This window comes from Patagioenas fasciata, chromosome 24 (genome assembly GCF_037038585.1).
Source record: "Patagioenas fasciata isolate bPatFas1 chromosome 24, bPatFas1.hap1, whole genome shotgun sequence".
In the NCBI taxonomy this organism is placed as follows: Eukaryota; Metazoa; Chordata; class Aves; order Columbiformes; family Columbidae; genus Patagioenas; species Patagioenas fasciata.
The window spans coordinates 6,304,930-6,320,586 of NC_092543.1; positions in this window are offsets into that span (position 1 = coordinate 6,304,930).

Sequence of the window (15,657 nt, forward strand, 5' to 3'; positions counted from 1 at the left end):
AGTATCCATCTCCACTCAAAATTATTAAACTGTTTGCTTGGTTTTTGTTTTCTGGAAAAGGTACTTAAGGAGAGAAACTCTGAACTACTATAGAGAAAGTGGTTTGTTGGTGTTTCTGACCTGAACTGTACTGTTACCCTCAAACTGGCACATCTGGTCCATTCTGTGAAGCAACAGTGACCCCCCATGGGCACAGATGAGTGTCGGTGGTGCATGTTTCTATTACATTGACTTGGCAAATCTGCTGTGGAATTGGTCACCCAGTGCCAAACTATGTGCAACATTACTCAGCTTTCGGAGTAACTAGGCAGGCAAGGTGTTAACCTTGCTTATTCATCTGGTTTCTGGCATAGATTCTCCCCAGCCTATTCCTGTCACAAATACCCAGCTAAGCTGAAAGTAAAGTTTAAATTTAGGGACCTAACTTGCATACAAAGATGAAAGGGAAAAAATACCTTATTTGGAGACTTGTGATGGGTTTTCCTTGGGTGTTTCTCACTTTAACCAGTATTCCTGTAGGAAAAATTGTCAAGTCAGACCTTGGACAGATGTTGCAAGAAACGATTTCCAGAGGTTTCCTCACTGAGAATCTACTCGTATGCAAATTTTCATTATCCTTTTAATGTGCAACAATTAAAAACCAACCAAACAAAGCCCCCCAAAAGAAACAAACAAAAACCCCCTACACAAAACCCCAACAAACAAACAAAAACCACAAATCCCAAACCGGAGCTTAGAAATTAGAAAGCGAGCAATAGTTTTCTTGTCGGTATCCCAAGTCCTGTCACCAGATGGTGCTGTGAATTAGACTGTGGGAAATCCTCATTAGCGAACAAAACATCAGATACAGAAGGAGATCAGCAAGGAGGAGCATAAAGGGGAAGATAAGGGTGTCGAAGCCTCGTGTAGAAGCAAATTTGGTGTAAGACGATTTCTCTGAGTTCCCCAATGTTGTATTAAAATGCACATCCGTGAGGAATATGGCAGAAATACCGTTTTTATTACTTTTCCCTCCCTGCAAAATTGGTGACTCAAAGTTGCCGGACATTCGTGCTGGTTCCTGAGCTGGTTGACAGCGTCACTGTCAACTGTAGCTGGAATTCGGGATGAAAGGGACAGCAGTTCTGATAATGCGGCTGGTCTTAGGAACTAAGTCAGAACAGTCCAGATGGACGATCAGGTGAAATCATGAATCTCAAAGGATTCACAGACTGTAGCATTTAGATGTTAGAAGTGTAGAACACGAGTGACCACGTGGCATGGATTCTGTTGCGTGAGCTATGGCTTGGTCTGTGTGCCTGAACATCTCGTTGTTTCAGAGGAGCTGGATGTCCCACAGCCCTTGAGCGGTGCAGGTCTGTGAGTGATGAGCCACAGCTCCCTGCAGGTGTCTTGGGTACCCAAACGCATTCCAGCAAGCACAAGATGCACATAATAAGGCAGCCAACTTTCACTCTGAATATCTTTATAATGTCTTGCTATAAATATCACAGCTACTCCTCCTTATTCCTACCTTCTCTTATGTTTCTGAATCTTAAGATCGAAGTACTCTGCTTCCCGGCATTCATGCCTTTGAAAACGTCGCTTTTTGTCTCCCTGCAGCTTAATAGGGGTTGTTACTGGGTGTGAATTTAGTTTAGGCCTGTAAATCCGTTCCAAAGCAACGCTTCAGTAAAACAGAGGTCTCTTGCTGGCTCTGCAGAGGACAGACTCAATTTGAGGCTGCACAGTTAGGGTTAAGATTTCGTGTCTGTGACCCAGAGCCGCAAACACCTTTTCTTTTTGAGACCGGGTACTTGAGCACTCTTCTCTATTTACAGTCTCTTCTTTTTCTTTTTAAGGATCGTTTATCTGCTTGGTTATTGAAATACAATGACGTGGCTGGGAGCCAGTCGAAGTACTTGGTTTCTCCAACTCTTTCACAATGCTGTCTCCCTCACCTTTTGAGTCCTGTCCCTGACAGACAAAAGCACGTGGGATCTGCTGTTCTTCTATTGGGACACTGGTGCTACTGGAACGGTTTTCTTGCTTACGTGGAGCTGTGAGTTAAACCACATGAATAAAGATGGGGACGTTGAGCCCAAAATCCCTATATTTTCATATTCTTTTTATTTTCAAATCTTTTCTCTTCATTCTTATTCTTCTCTGAGATGGCTATGAAATGCTTAATACTCTGTTTTCTTTTCCTGCTTAGTCTCAGACTTCATGGTGATGCAGTGGAGAATGTCATTAAAGATAGACGCTTGCTCTCTGCCATGTTTTATCTTGTCGTTGTCTTTGGTTTCCCTGTTCTGGCAGGTATTCAGTAAACCACTTAAGTCGGGAAGTTAAGTGCTAGCCTGTCATTAACCATAAACATGTGCTATTTGAATTTGGCCCTTGCACTGTTTTGCTTATGGTAGTGAAATATTCCATGAAGTTCTTGGTGCACCAGTTTTGACATCAAGCTGGGTCTGTCTATAAAGATACCGGGTTTTCTCTTTGACATGTGATGCCTGAATAACTGAGTACATCTGGCTGGGCTTGACGCGGACTCTATTCTGGTGAGCGCGAAGAAGTTGAGTGATTCTCCACTGGATCGATTACAGAGCAGCAATCGGTGAGGGGACACCAAGCTGGGAGCAGTGGTGACGCTGGAAGCTGTGCTGCCATCCAGAGACCTGGACAGGCTGGAGAGTTGGGTGGGGAAAAATGTAATGAAATAGAACAAGGGCAAGTGTAGAGTCTTGAATCTGGGCAGGAACAACCCCAGGTTCCAGTGTAAGTTGGGGAATGACCTATTAGAGAGCAGTGTAGGGGAAAGGGAGCTGGGGGTCCTGGGGACAGCAGGGTGACCATGAGCCAGCACTGGGCCCTTGTGGCCAGGAAGGCCAATGGTACCTGGGGTGGGTTAGAAGGGGGTGGTCAGTAGGTCAGAGAGGTTCTCCTGCCCCTCTGCTCTGCCCTGGGGAGACCACACCTGGAATATTGTGTCCAGTTGTGGCCCCTCAGTTCCAGAAGGACAGGGAACTGCTGGAGAGAGTCCAGCGCAGCCACCAAGATGCTGGAGGGAGTGGAGCATCTCCCGTGTGAGGAAAGGCTGAGGGAGCTGGGGCTCTGGAGCTGGAGAAGAGGTCATTCAACAAGCCAGAGAGCCAGAGCAGTTGAATTAAATAAGACTTAAGAAGGACCAAATTGCAAATACTCTCCTATTAACTGCAAGCCAGTTACATTAAAAATTTGCTTATTTAGGGTTAATAATTAAAGTAATACATAAGTAGGGATAAGAAAATAAAGGCCCTAAATCCATTTTTCCCTTCTGAGCAAATACATTGAAAGTCACAGACAACAATGGTTTCTAATCTGGGGTCAGGTTTCAGAGCCTTTTTCCCATACGCTGAGATTATGTTTCACACCCAACGGCCTCGATCCAAATTTTTTCAGCTTCAGGGAAACAGCTTCCACTGAGGTCAGTTAACGCAGTCCTGCCGTAGCTCCGTAAGAAAAGAGAGAAGTGATTACGTGCAGACCTAAAAACGCTGCTTATTCTGTATATGGTTGTGCACAGTTCTGCCTGGACTACATAACAAGGGAAGAGCCACAAAGTGCTCTGCACTCGGCAGGTTATTTGAAATGTGATGCAGGGTCTCTACTGATTAGTTTAGACCTGTTAGGCTCAGTGAGACTTCATCCAGTTTATGCTGATGTGTCTGGAAGGGTATGATGCTTTTCTGAGATACACCAAAAAATCCTACCCCGAGCGTGGATATAAAATGGGCTCCTTACAGCCAACAGTGGGGAACAACAGAGATGCTGGAGCTATTGTCACTATTTGATTGTCATTATAAGATTCTGGCTGGGCCAAGAAGACAGAGCAAACAGAAGTCATCTAATTGTGGGTAATCAAGTTGATGATAGCTGAAGTTAACAGTTAATTATGAAATCTGATGCAGACACTGCTATGCTGATCTCTGAGTAATAATACAATGAATAAGAGCAGAACTCTGAAAAACATCCCTGTAGAATTTCCAGGACTACTGAACTACTTTATTTGTTCACCATTGTGTATAGTATTCCTTTTTGGTTTTCTTTAATAACTGTGACATCTAGTATTTATCTAAAAATAAGGAAGTACACTGTATTAATCAACAAGGCTATGGAAAGCATTCAGCAGCATTCAGTTCCTTTGTAACAGAATAAACTAATCCTAAAGAGTTTTATGTATGCACAGCTCCGTGACACCGCTTTATTAACTAACCCTTTATGTTCTATTAAGCTTTGGCACAATGCTAAAGGAGAAATGTCACGGTGAGACGAGGTTGTATGAGGGATCTCACAATGGTCAAAGACTGGTGAGATATACAGGATGGTGAAGAGAACATTAGTCTAGTTCAGAACTTTAAGAGAAGTCTTGCTGATCTTTATGGGGCCTATTCCTGTTGCTATAGCTGAGCATGTGCTAAAACAGTTTACTGAACTGACAAGGAGTAACGCAGTTCTGGGTGTATTTGAAGTGTATTAATTAGCCACAGTGCTTGGTGGAGGGGAGAAAAATGTGCTAAGCATTCAATGACTGCCTTCCCCTTGTGTTTTAGAACCTCCCTTTTCACTGGAGTCAAGAACAGCTTAAAGGTAGCCAGGAATGACGGCAGCAACCATAGCCTAAGAAAAACACCGCAAAGTGTCTTAGCACGCAGCTTGCAAAGCATTTGGCAGCTCTGTTTCAAAGGTGCTCAAGCGCTTGTATAGCTTTGAATTACAGAATCCTCACAGCAACTATTGAAAGGCTACACAGCGACAGCTTGGCAACATTTGGCCACAGTTATTGAACAGGCAGAAATGTGGAGCGGTTGTCCAGCGGATTTGAGTTACAAGGCAGAACAGCCGAATACGGCAACGCCGTGCTCGTTCCTCCAGGAACCTGTGTTCAGACTCTCTTGCCAGAATATCAAAACCTCTTTCTTGCAGGTATTAGCTCCTAGAGAAATCTTCCATCCCACACCAGCTTTTGTCGTCTACAATTGCTTGTGCCCAATAAGCTTTGTCAAGTAAAGCACGGCACACACTTTGGGTGAGGAAAATAACCTGTATCCCATAGCCCTCCAATAACAGTCTGTGAATAAATCTTCATTCTGTGCCGCTGATATCTCCGGGAAATCTAAGGGGACAAATGAGAAAATTGCTACTCTTGAGTAGTTCTGTTTTATGTAAATATAGTTATTGGCGATAGGAGAGATTTACTTTAGAATTGTTTGTGCTATAATTCATATCATTTGCTCGAGCCATGAATCAATAAATGAAGGCTCTGTCACGTTTTGAGGACCAGACTCCTGACCAAACCAGTCCTACCTGGTGGTTGTTTGGGTTGGTTTCTTGCCACGTGTATTTTTTTCCCTTGAGCAGTAAGTTCCCATGAAAGTGCCAACATATTCACCCTTGTTGTGAGTTAATATTTCATTAGCATAAATCATTTCATGTTCTGTGGAGTCTGACCTAATTTCTCCATGAGTACCAACCTCCATCTAATCCTCCTTTGTCGTTTGTATTGCTGGGTGAATTCCAGTACTACTTCCTTATGCTACAGCATACAATTTCAGCTCTTAAAAGATTTCATTTAGTCTTGGAGCTCCCATCTCTGTGTTTTGAGGGTGCAAATAGAGGCAAGATGAGGGTGTGCTGGTGTACACGGCAGGCTTTAAGAGACAGATGTTTTCCTGCTAAAACTTAAGCTCAGAGGCGTTTTACTTGCTTCACTCGCTTCTCTCACAGAGTTGCAAACTTGCTCCTGAAAGACTGAGCAAATCTTACCCTTCCTGCAGGACAAGTGGTCATTTTCAGCATGAGTCAACAACAGCAAGCTGCACTTCATCAGGTTGCTTGTGCCTTGAGCCAAACCCAGGCAGCCAGAAAAATGTGATGGTCCCCATAAAACATGTTGTGTCCTGCCTTACTCTGCTTCCAGTGCAAACTTCGGAGGTGCTGACCGCTGCCTTTCTAGGTGGGATGGAGCAATCAAGAAGCTTTGGGCAGTGGATTTCACGGCCCTTGGAGGAGCCAGGCGCAGCTGATGGGAATGTGAACCCAGCATTAGACAGTGACTGGGTTTATTTTTGCCAAGGTTCGAAGACATTCAGGGTGGGGGACATAGGTGGGGTGTTAACCTCAAGTATGGCTTGGTGAAGAGGAACGATGAGCTGTCTGCATAGTCCGTCCTCAGACTCCTCTTCCCAGCTCACTTATTTTCTGTCGCCAGCTGGCTTTGCTTTGGCTTTGAATGCCTAGAGATACCCAGCATACTCTGCAGGCTTTGCTCGGTGCTTTGTGCTCCAGTAACTTCAGAAGCAGAAGTCCCCCGGTGGAGATCTTTGAGCCAGAATAGAGGCAGGTCCTGGGAGCCATGAAATATCCAATAAGCCTTGTTAGCCTGCGTTAATTACCAGCAAGGTTCTCATTTGATAAGGTGATGAGAGTTATTGCGAAAGCTCTATTTTGTGTGGGACCAGTGCTAATATTATTGGAGATCTAATTCATTATTGTCCCACAGAACATACATGAAACAGCAAAAGTCTCCCCTTATTTGGTAGGTGATGCTTGAGAGCAATTCCAGGCAGGAGGAAAGCGCCAACAGATGGCATGGTAGAGCTTTATCCAAGTCGGGGAGAAGTGAACGTATCTAACCATTTTCAGAAACCATCGCTCGCTAAGGGTGCAAACAGAACGCAGCCTTCCTAGGGACCCTTCCTGCCTGAATCCTGAGCTCCATACTCTGTGAATTTAGCATTTAGTTGGATGTGTTGTGTTTGGTTTGTTAGTTAGTCCGTTTGTTATAGCTAATCTAAAAGGTAATGAAGTTTCTGAGCATTCAGTTATTTAATGACAGGGCAGGATTTATTGTTGTGCTTTGGGTCTTTATGCCTCAGTTAAAGGGCTGAAATGTTCAATTGTTGTGGCTGTTAAGAAAACACGTTTAATTTTGACTAAATTGAGCACTGACAAAGCTTGGAAGGGAAACTGAAAACAATGTTTTTCCTTAAATGGAAATATTTAGCATCTCTGTTCATTTGTGTCAAATGTTTCATTTATATGTTTCAAAGTTAGAAGAAACAAATCAGAATAATTGAGTCATAATATTTTCACAATATTGAGCTACTTAGCTGGGAAAGTCCAAGTTTATCTCATTGTAGGAACTTACGCTTGGAACAGTGTGATCAGGTTTGTTTTGTTTCTCTGTGGTGTTATCAGATAGAACAGAAAACTTTATGCAAATTCTGGAGAGCCTTAAGCACCACCAGCATAATGCAGATGTTTGTGCCCTGCACCCTGACCTGGCGCCTTCGAAAGGTTGGTTTCTGCGAAGGAAAGACGGCTGTAGTCCCTCTGCTCAGCTCTGCTGGCGAGTGGCACTGCCCGGATTGTCATTGTCACCAGCAGGAGAGGAGCACAGGCACAGAAAACAGGTGATTTTTAGCCAAGTGAGTGCCTCAGGGGGCAGTGCTGGGGCCAGTATTATTCAATGTATTCATCAATGATTTGGATGAGGGAATAGAGTGACTGTCAGCGAGTTTGCTGGTGACACCAAACTGGGAGGAGTGGCTGACACTGGAAGCTGTGCTGCCATCAGAGACCTGGACAGGCTGGAGAGCTGGGCAGGGGAAAATGTAATGAAATAGAACAAGGGCAAGTGTAGAGTCTGGAATCTGGGCAGAACAACCCCAGGTTCCAGTGTAAGTTGGGGAATGACCTATTAGAGAGCAGCATAGGGGAAAGGGACCTGGGGGTCCTGGGGACAGCAGGGTGACCATGAGCCAGCACTGGGCCCTTGTGGCCAGGAAGGCCAGTGGTACCTGGGGTGGGTTAGAAGGGGGTGGTCAGTAGGTCAGAGAGGTTCTCCTGCCCCTCTGCTCTGCCCTGGGGAGACCACACCTGGAATATTGTGTCCAATTCTGGGCCCCTCAGAAACACTGGCCCAGGCTGCCCAGGGAGGTTGTGGAGTCTCCTTCTCTGCAGACATTCAAACCCGCCTGGACACCTTCCTGTGGAACCTCAGCTGGGTGTTCCTGCTCCATGGGGGATTGCACTGGATGAGCTTTCCCGGTCCCTTCCAATCCCTAGCATTATAAAAAACAACAACAACAACAAACAGCCTTCATCCTGAAAGCTATGAACTTATTCACCTGACCACAGTGTGCCTGCATTTGGCACACATCCGTGCAATGCACTTGAACTCCAGCACACCCGGGCTTTGTGCCCTTGTTACCAGTTGTAAAGGAATAAATTATTTTAACATTGTTTAATGTGTAATCCAAACCATGCGGAGCTCAGTCCAATATGAAAATTCTGCCTTTCTGTAAACATAAAAGCAACTTAAAATTCTTTCTTTGGAAATCACCTGGCCTTGTCTAAGCTGAAAGAAAACCCACAACTGACTCTCTTCATATTTGAGTGTAGGTCTCCCAAATGCTCACAATTCCAGTTACAGCCAGTACTGGTCCAAAACTGGGCAGAGAGAGAATCTGTATGCCAGTTGATAGCCGGTGTTTTAATGGGATGTTGGAACTTTTCGGTGACCTAGGTTCACGAAATTGCAAGGAAAACACCCTGAATTTTAATGCGCACAGAAGCCATTTCCTCTTTTGACCATATATGTTGTCATTTCTCTTCATGTTCTTGCCATGCTGATATCCCTGGTGAGTCTGACACGTTACACAACACGGAAAGACAGAAATAGGGAAATCCTGCAATTGGTGTTTCTCTGCTATGTGGTGTTTTCTAGAGGGTGGGTGGGAAATGGATTCGAATAGGTTTGTTACAGTCTCATTCTATTTTCTTACTGATTCAGCATTTCACAGACTGATCGTATGAGGGGAAATCCCCAAATTCGTTCTGCAGAACTTGTGCAAATGTATTGCCCCTCGGATTTGTGTTCACTGGAAGAAAAGCTGCTCCTCTGAGCTCAGCTTCAATGCATCTACACTCATTAATTGTGAACTACCTTTGTGTGGCCCTTTGCCAGGTGGAGATACACAGCAATGTGTTGCTGGACCAAGCAGGTGATTAGGAAGGGTACGGTAGCTATCAGAGGGGAAACGCAGCTCCCCGATGCTTTGTTACAAGCAGGTTTTTCCAAAGAGACTTTGGCTAATATTTTCAAAACTAGCTGTGCATTTTACAGCCATCACGCTCAGAAATATTTCTGGCTGCATTTGCCTCCTTATTTTGAGAAAACTTTATTCTCAAGAAAACAACAAAGAGCGCAAACGAGTACGTAACTGTTGCAGTCATAACACCGGAGCTTTCTGTATCTTGCACTAAGAGTGTAATCATTGAGGTTTATCAGATTTTGTCAGCCTTTGGAGCTCCTAAAATGCATTTTAAGCTCCTCTGTAGAAGCGAGCTGTAAAAACCAGATGGAATTGTAGTAACCGTAGCGTCTTATTGAGGAGAGACTGGGTCACACAGTAACTGGTCATAGGACTGACATTACAGAAGAGTATGAGCTGAATGAATTCTGATAGCCAAGCCTCATGTTACAGGTGAGGATTACCAAGGCCTGATTTTCTCCCATGGTAAACTTTCAACATTAGTTTTTCCCCGGCTCAAAGTACCTTAAGAGGTGAAATTATGTGGAAAATAAATAGAACTACAGTGTGCGAAGCTACGGGCAGGGAAACAAAGGAAAGGGTTAAATGGAAAGTTGAGTGTTTTCGTTGGTACTTGCACCAGAATCATCGAACAGCTGGCTTCTGTACCTGTGTTTAGCACAATGAAAGATCACACAGGGAGAATTCCAGTCACTGAAAGAAAAGAGCAGGGATTTTTTCACAACCGAGTCCTATAAAGGAAAGCCCCTAAATTTCCAAGTGTGAATTAAACGCCTGGTGTGCTTCTGGAGTTAAAGAAAATATCCTTCTCTTTCTGCACTGCGATAGATGGGAGAGGGATTACTCAAAAATGTGTAGTGGAGATGGTCAGACAGCAGTTAATGCTGTATTTTAACTGGGAAAGCCTGGTTTGAGCATTCTACTCAGATGCATTCCTTGCTGCTGATGTTACTTACATACCTCATGCTGATGAAACTTCGAAATGTCTGCTGTATTTTAAATCTCCAATTTTAATCAGGGTGAAATAAAAGATTTATAGATAGATATATAGTAGAAAATTCATGTCTGCAATCAGTGTTTCTGTTTTATAGCCACATGCCATAAATGTGCCTAGACATAGAGCAGCTCAGCTGACCGTCCTTAGCAAAAATCAGAGCAGAACATGGAGTATGTTTGCACGAGAATGGTGCTGCTCTTATATCCACATTTGGCTAAACCAGTTGCTGCATAGCTTCCTTTTCAAAATAATAACTTCAAATTTTTAATGCATGTACAGTGTGGGATGGAGGGAAACAAAAGAGGTTGTCTCTGACTTACTTTTTGAGCTTGTTCCCTGACTTTACCATTTAAGTCATAGCAATGGGCCTTATTATTTCCCTTGCAGAAGTGTTGGCAGTGGCCACAAGACTAACAGAAAATCTCCTGTGCTTGAGAGGTTCTGAACTTATTCCCAAATTCTCATTTGCAGAGAAAATAATTTGCTTCCTTGCTGACTATGCTGTATCTCCACTGCATCCCCAGCTCCTTTTCTTATGAGTGGGTCATTTTCTCCACACGGTGTACAGAGCAGTTGTTGCTCTTCCAACTGTTGGTTATTCCCAGCACTTTAAGTGGCCGTTGGACCACTGTGTATGTTGTGAGATATCTCACTTCTGAGATACCTGGCTTGCCAGATGTATCTGGAGAGCTCTCCAGAGCTGAAACCCTTCCTGAGCAGCGATGCGCACCCTGCAGCGTGTCATTGCTGCGAGCTTTGGCTCCTCTGCTTTGTTTCTAGACAACCTTCTTTTTAAATTATCTTCGGGATGTCCTTTCTGTTTCCAACCTGTGCCAGCGTTTGCAAATCTTTGCTCGTCACTCTGATAACGCAACTGAGCCCTGAACCCTATTTAGATTGACACCGAGTGACCAGCAGGTGGCAGTTTCAGCCAAGTAATACAAATCTGTCAAGAAGCAAGCAAATTTAGGGTGGTAAGATCTCAAAGAAAGGCTTTGCTTTAGCAAACTCGACAAACAAGGACTAAAATCTTTAGTGCAGTGTGTTACTGGCTCCCCTGCAGAGCCACTGCAAAAGGAAGCCCATTTGAAGCTCCGGTGGGAGCATGGAACAAACCTTTTTGCCGCATTGCTTTCATAACTGAAGACACCCCAAGCTTTCTTGATGTCTCACGTCGCCAACTTCCAGAGCTAGTCATGCGATTTATGTGCGTAGCATTCAAAGATATTCTTAATCCTGTTTTTTCTCCGTGAATCATTTGAGATCTGCTTTTGATTTCTGCCAATTTCAGGTTTATTTTGGGGGTGTTTCTGTGTGTAATTTCCCAACAGATAGCTTGGATGGGTGGTTTTTGCTGTGTTGGTGTGCACAAGCTCTGGAAGCCAGCAAGTCACCAGACTGGTGTTAATGTAGGTGGGGAAGTTACGAAGATGCCTGCTCCCCTCAGCACCATCTGCTTTAGCAGCCGCTATGTGACCTGTTGAAGCAGAGAGGCTGTGCAACTGCTCCCAGCACCAGCTCGCCCAAGCTCATCTGGCAAGCTAAGCTTGGGAGATGCACAGGCGTACACAAACTAGTTTGAACACCTAACTGCAGCAAGGACCTGCAGTGACAAGGACTTCAGTGTGCATCAGCTACACCATAGCATGCCCATGGTCCCAGGCTGGCTTTGTGAGCAAGCACAGAAGCCTAGGCTTGTGGGATCATCACCATTCTTGGTCCTCTTGCTGGTTTGGTCAAGGTTATTTCACATCTCGCATCCAGCTGCAGTACAGACACAGGGTTTGTTATGTGCTATTGTTCCCTTTGCCTGACTCAGTACCAGAAACTTGAACTAAACGTGACTGCTACTCATTCACAGACAAACAGCTGAGTGCGTGAGGAGAATGGGTGAGCTGCCAGCAGACAGTGCCGAACATGTCGTGTGTGTGAGCAGCAGGAGGGGAGAAGCAAGGACAGGGTAGGTTTGAGCTTATGTGTGTGACCGCTACAAACAGCTTGCAATACTTGGCTTTAAGAAGTGGTGCGGTGGTTTGGTGTGGTTTTGGTTGTGTGTTTGTGTGGGGTTTGTTGTGTGGTGTTTGTTTTTAAAACTTTTTAAAGTGGGGTAAACCTGTCATATCTTGAAGCTCGGGAGCAGACCAGATGATCTCCTAAAGAGTACAAATAAACCCTGGAAAGGTTTGTTCTACAACTTAATGTGTGTTAGAAAACACAAGTGATTGTCCATGGGAAGTTCTCCTCTCTCAAAGTGCAGACATGGTCTCAGTGTGAGAAGCAGGGCTGGCTGGTTCCTTTGCTTTGTAACTTTTACTCTAGAACTCCGGACTTTCTTGAGCGAAATCACTTAGGCATCTGTGTGCAAAAGTTCTGAAGGGTTCCACGCTCTATTTTGTGCTGATGTTAAGCCTGATCAGTATGGGACATTTCTTTGTATGAAAAAATATGTGCAGTAACCCTAGAGTGGATGTGGAATGTCCCGGGTTCAGCTCCTCACTGTCTGAGAGGTCATGAGGGCTATGGTGAGTGATTTACACTGCCCAAGGACTCAATCTCTAGTGCTGAGCACATGTGAAGGCTGCGTCATTTGTTCCTTATCAAAGCTGATGTATGAATCAACCTGTTTCAGAGGGTGAAGTGGGAGGTGGGAGGCTCGCGTAAGAATTAAAACCAACCAAAACAAGCAAAACAAAAAAAAACCCAAAACAAACAAACAAAGAACCCACAAAAACACAACACCGAGTTGATTGCGCTGTACTTGCTCCAATAGGTCTTGCACTATTAAAAAAGGTGGAACACCCCTCAGCAAGCACATGGTTAGTGAGCAGTCTCAAACACAGGGCCATCCCCAAAAGTCTGGCCCCTTTTCACAGATTTCTTCTATGACCTTGAGCAGAAGCTCCTATCAGCTGCCTTATTCGGTGTTGCTTGATGTGTGTGCTACTTCAGTTTATCCTGCTTACCTGCATTTCTGCAGTGAGGGGAACCAGCAGCAAGAGGTTTCTTTAGAGGCTGTGCAATTCTGCCATTTGCGGTGGATTTTGGTGAGAGGGGAGACAGAGGCAGCCTTTGTAGTGTAAAAGAACAACGGATGGAGTTGTCCGCAGCTTCTTTGAGTGTCCACATGAAAGTCTTGCCCGCTGTTTGGCGGTGGGTGGTTTACTAGCAGGGGATTTCTGAATGCTGTGGCTGATGGGTTGGTTTTCCAGCTGGTATTGTCTGATGAGGTGCACATCTCACATATCTTAACGAAGAAAACTGATGCTGGGCATCTCTCCTCTACACTTGAATCGTCTTGGCTGGAAGAGGAGATAAGAAGGCACCTGCACTTTGAGTCATGCTTGCACTCTGCTCTTAGCATCTTCCTGAGATCAGCTGCAGGGATCCACTGAGATCTGCTCCAACCCTCAATGGGTTCTTGTGCATATAAAGCCACCAGCCCTGCTTAGGAGAAATGCATCTCATTGCAGGTCTAGAGAGAAGGGTTTCTGCACTGTACACAGTGTACAGGTGCTCTACGTGTGCTTTTCGGCTGATTTCAGGTTATGCTTTGAACAGCTGTGTGTGGTGGTCAGACCAAATCGTAATGCTGCCTCTGAATCTTTTGTTCTCTGGACACAACTCCAAATGCAGCCACCAGGAACATGACAAATCGTACCCTGGCTCAGGGCAGAGATGTTCCTTGCCAAACCAAGATTTGATTGACTCTAACAAGCAGCCTGATACACAGCTTGTGCTTTGGTTTTATGGTGAACAGGTCAAGGCATGACCATGGGCAGCTGGATTTGCATCTACTCATCTGGTGGCAAAGGCTGCAGTTGATGTTCTGTGTGTCTCTTAAAGGTGCAGCTCCCTTTCTGCTCCCGGTGCTGTTTGATCATTTAACAATAACCCGGGCTCTAGCCATATTTATAGACTATGAACTTGAATAATGCTTTGCAAACGGTCGTCAGAGGAAGAGGCATACTTGCTAAGCGATGTTTTTCATCTTTCTCTCTGCTTTTGTTTCTTCCTTTGGACCTCATGAGCAAAATAGTCATTAACCAAACTGCATTTTTTGCCTGTAAAATGCATTAAATGAGAAGAGGCTTATACCTGACAGAGCTTTTATTTTCCTTGGCATGGTGTGGGATCACCAAGCTACACATTGTACCCCTTTACATCTTACTGTGTAACTGGGAAGTTACATTTTGGAGAGTGATTCTTTGTTAGCATGTCTAAAGTTTATCTGGTAACTGTGTAAATACGGACATGGGTATCAGACACTGACCTAGTGCTGGCTGGTTTATCTGTGGAAAACATGCTCTTTTTGCAACTTCCTCATTTCAGATGTTTATTACATCAAGACTTTATCTGCCTTGTTTAGTATTTGTGAAGTATTGATATAAAGACCCTAACAACAGTTTAATCCTGGGTGATTTCATGTTATCCACAGCTTTTCTGAGCACAATTAAAGCGTAGTTAAAAGTGAGATGGTATGCATATATAGATTTAATATGAGCCTGTATATTTACTTTTGTGTATTATGCCATCTGCCTTCATGTATACGTAAGACCTGGTGCGTACGATTCTCTAATTGCGCTTCTACTACTCTGCATAGCGCAAATGTAGACAGAGTGTGTTCTCATACTTAAAAATCAGGTCATATTCCTGCCAGAAAGTTGCCTAAATACTCGATTTATCACGCTCTGTGATGTCAGAACCCAGGTATTTCCAGAAGAAAACTACAAGAGAGCACAGTTCTAAGCACCCCCTGACATGGTCTCATGCTCTGACTTTAACTAAACTCCAGAATCTTCCGCTTAAGACGGTTTCAGTGTTCTTCCTCGCTTCATTTGGCTCTATTGGACTCTTACCTGTCCATCTATGAAGTGTTAGCTAACATTGTCTGCTATTACTAAGCACTTCAACAGCAGAGAGGATGTTATATTGTTGGCTGGTAGTAAGCATTAATGCAGATATGCAAAACATGGCTAAACAATGCCCTGGTGCCTGCGGACCGAGGAGGTGTGTGCTGGTTTGGTGGGCAGCAATTTGTGGGTGCACATTCCCTGTTTCTTCCCACTCCGCTTGCTTTGGGGCTGTGTTTTTCCATTAAACGCAACACTAATGGTACGTTGCGAAATGGTCCCCAAATGGACCTACTTGCAAGAGGTGAAAGGGTGAACTTCTTTCAATAGGCTCCTGACCAAAGAACCGACCAGATCCTGCCTTGTTCTTTATATGGGGAGAGAAATTTATGAGAGCAAACTGGGGTGATGAAAATTCAGTGGTTAGAAACTGAATAGGAAGATAGGAGTGCTGGAATCCCAAATTTAGCGTGCAGCCTCCAAACGACGTTTCTCTGGGAATGAAGCTCTGAAATCAGTGTTACTTGTGAAAAGTCATCATGATGCTCTGATTATGTTAGAGAAAAGAATGTTAAGAGGCTGAAGAGGTTGTGTTCATGCAACAGTGTGAGTAGGTAGGATATAATGGTGGTGTTATTAGTGCCAAGAACTCATTTGGACTCCTATGGCAAGAAACTCTCAGCCTTGCTTTGGCTTTGCAAGCTATTTTGGAAGAGCCGTCTCTTCTTCA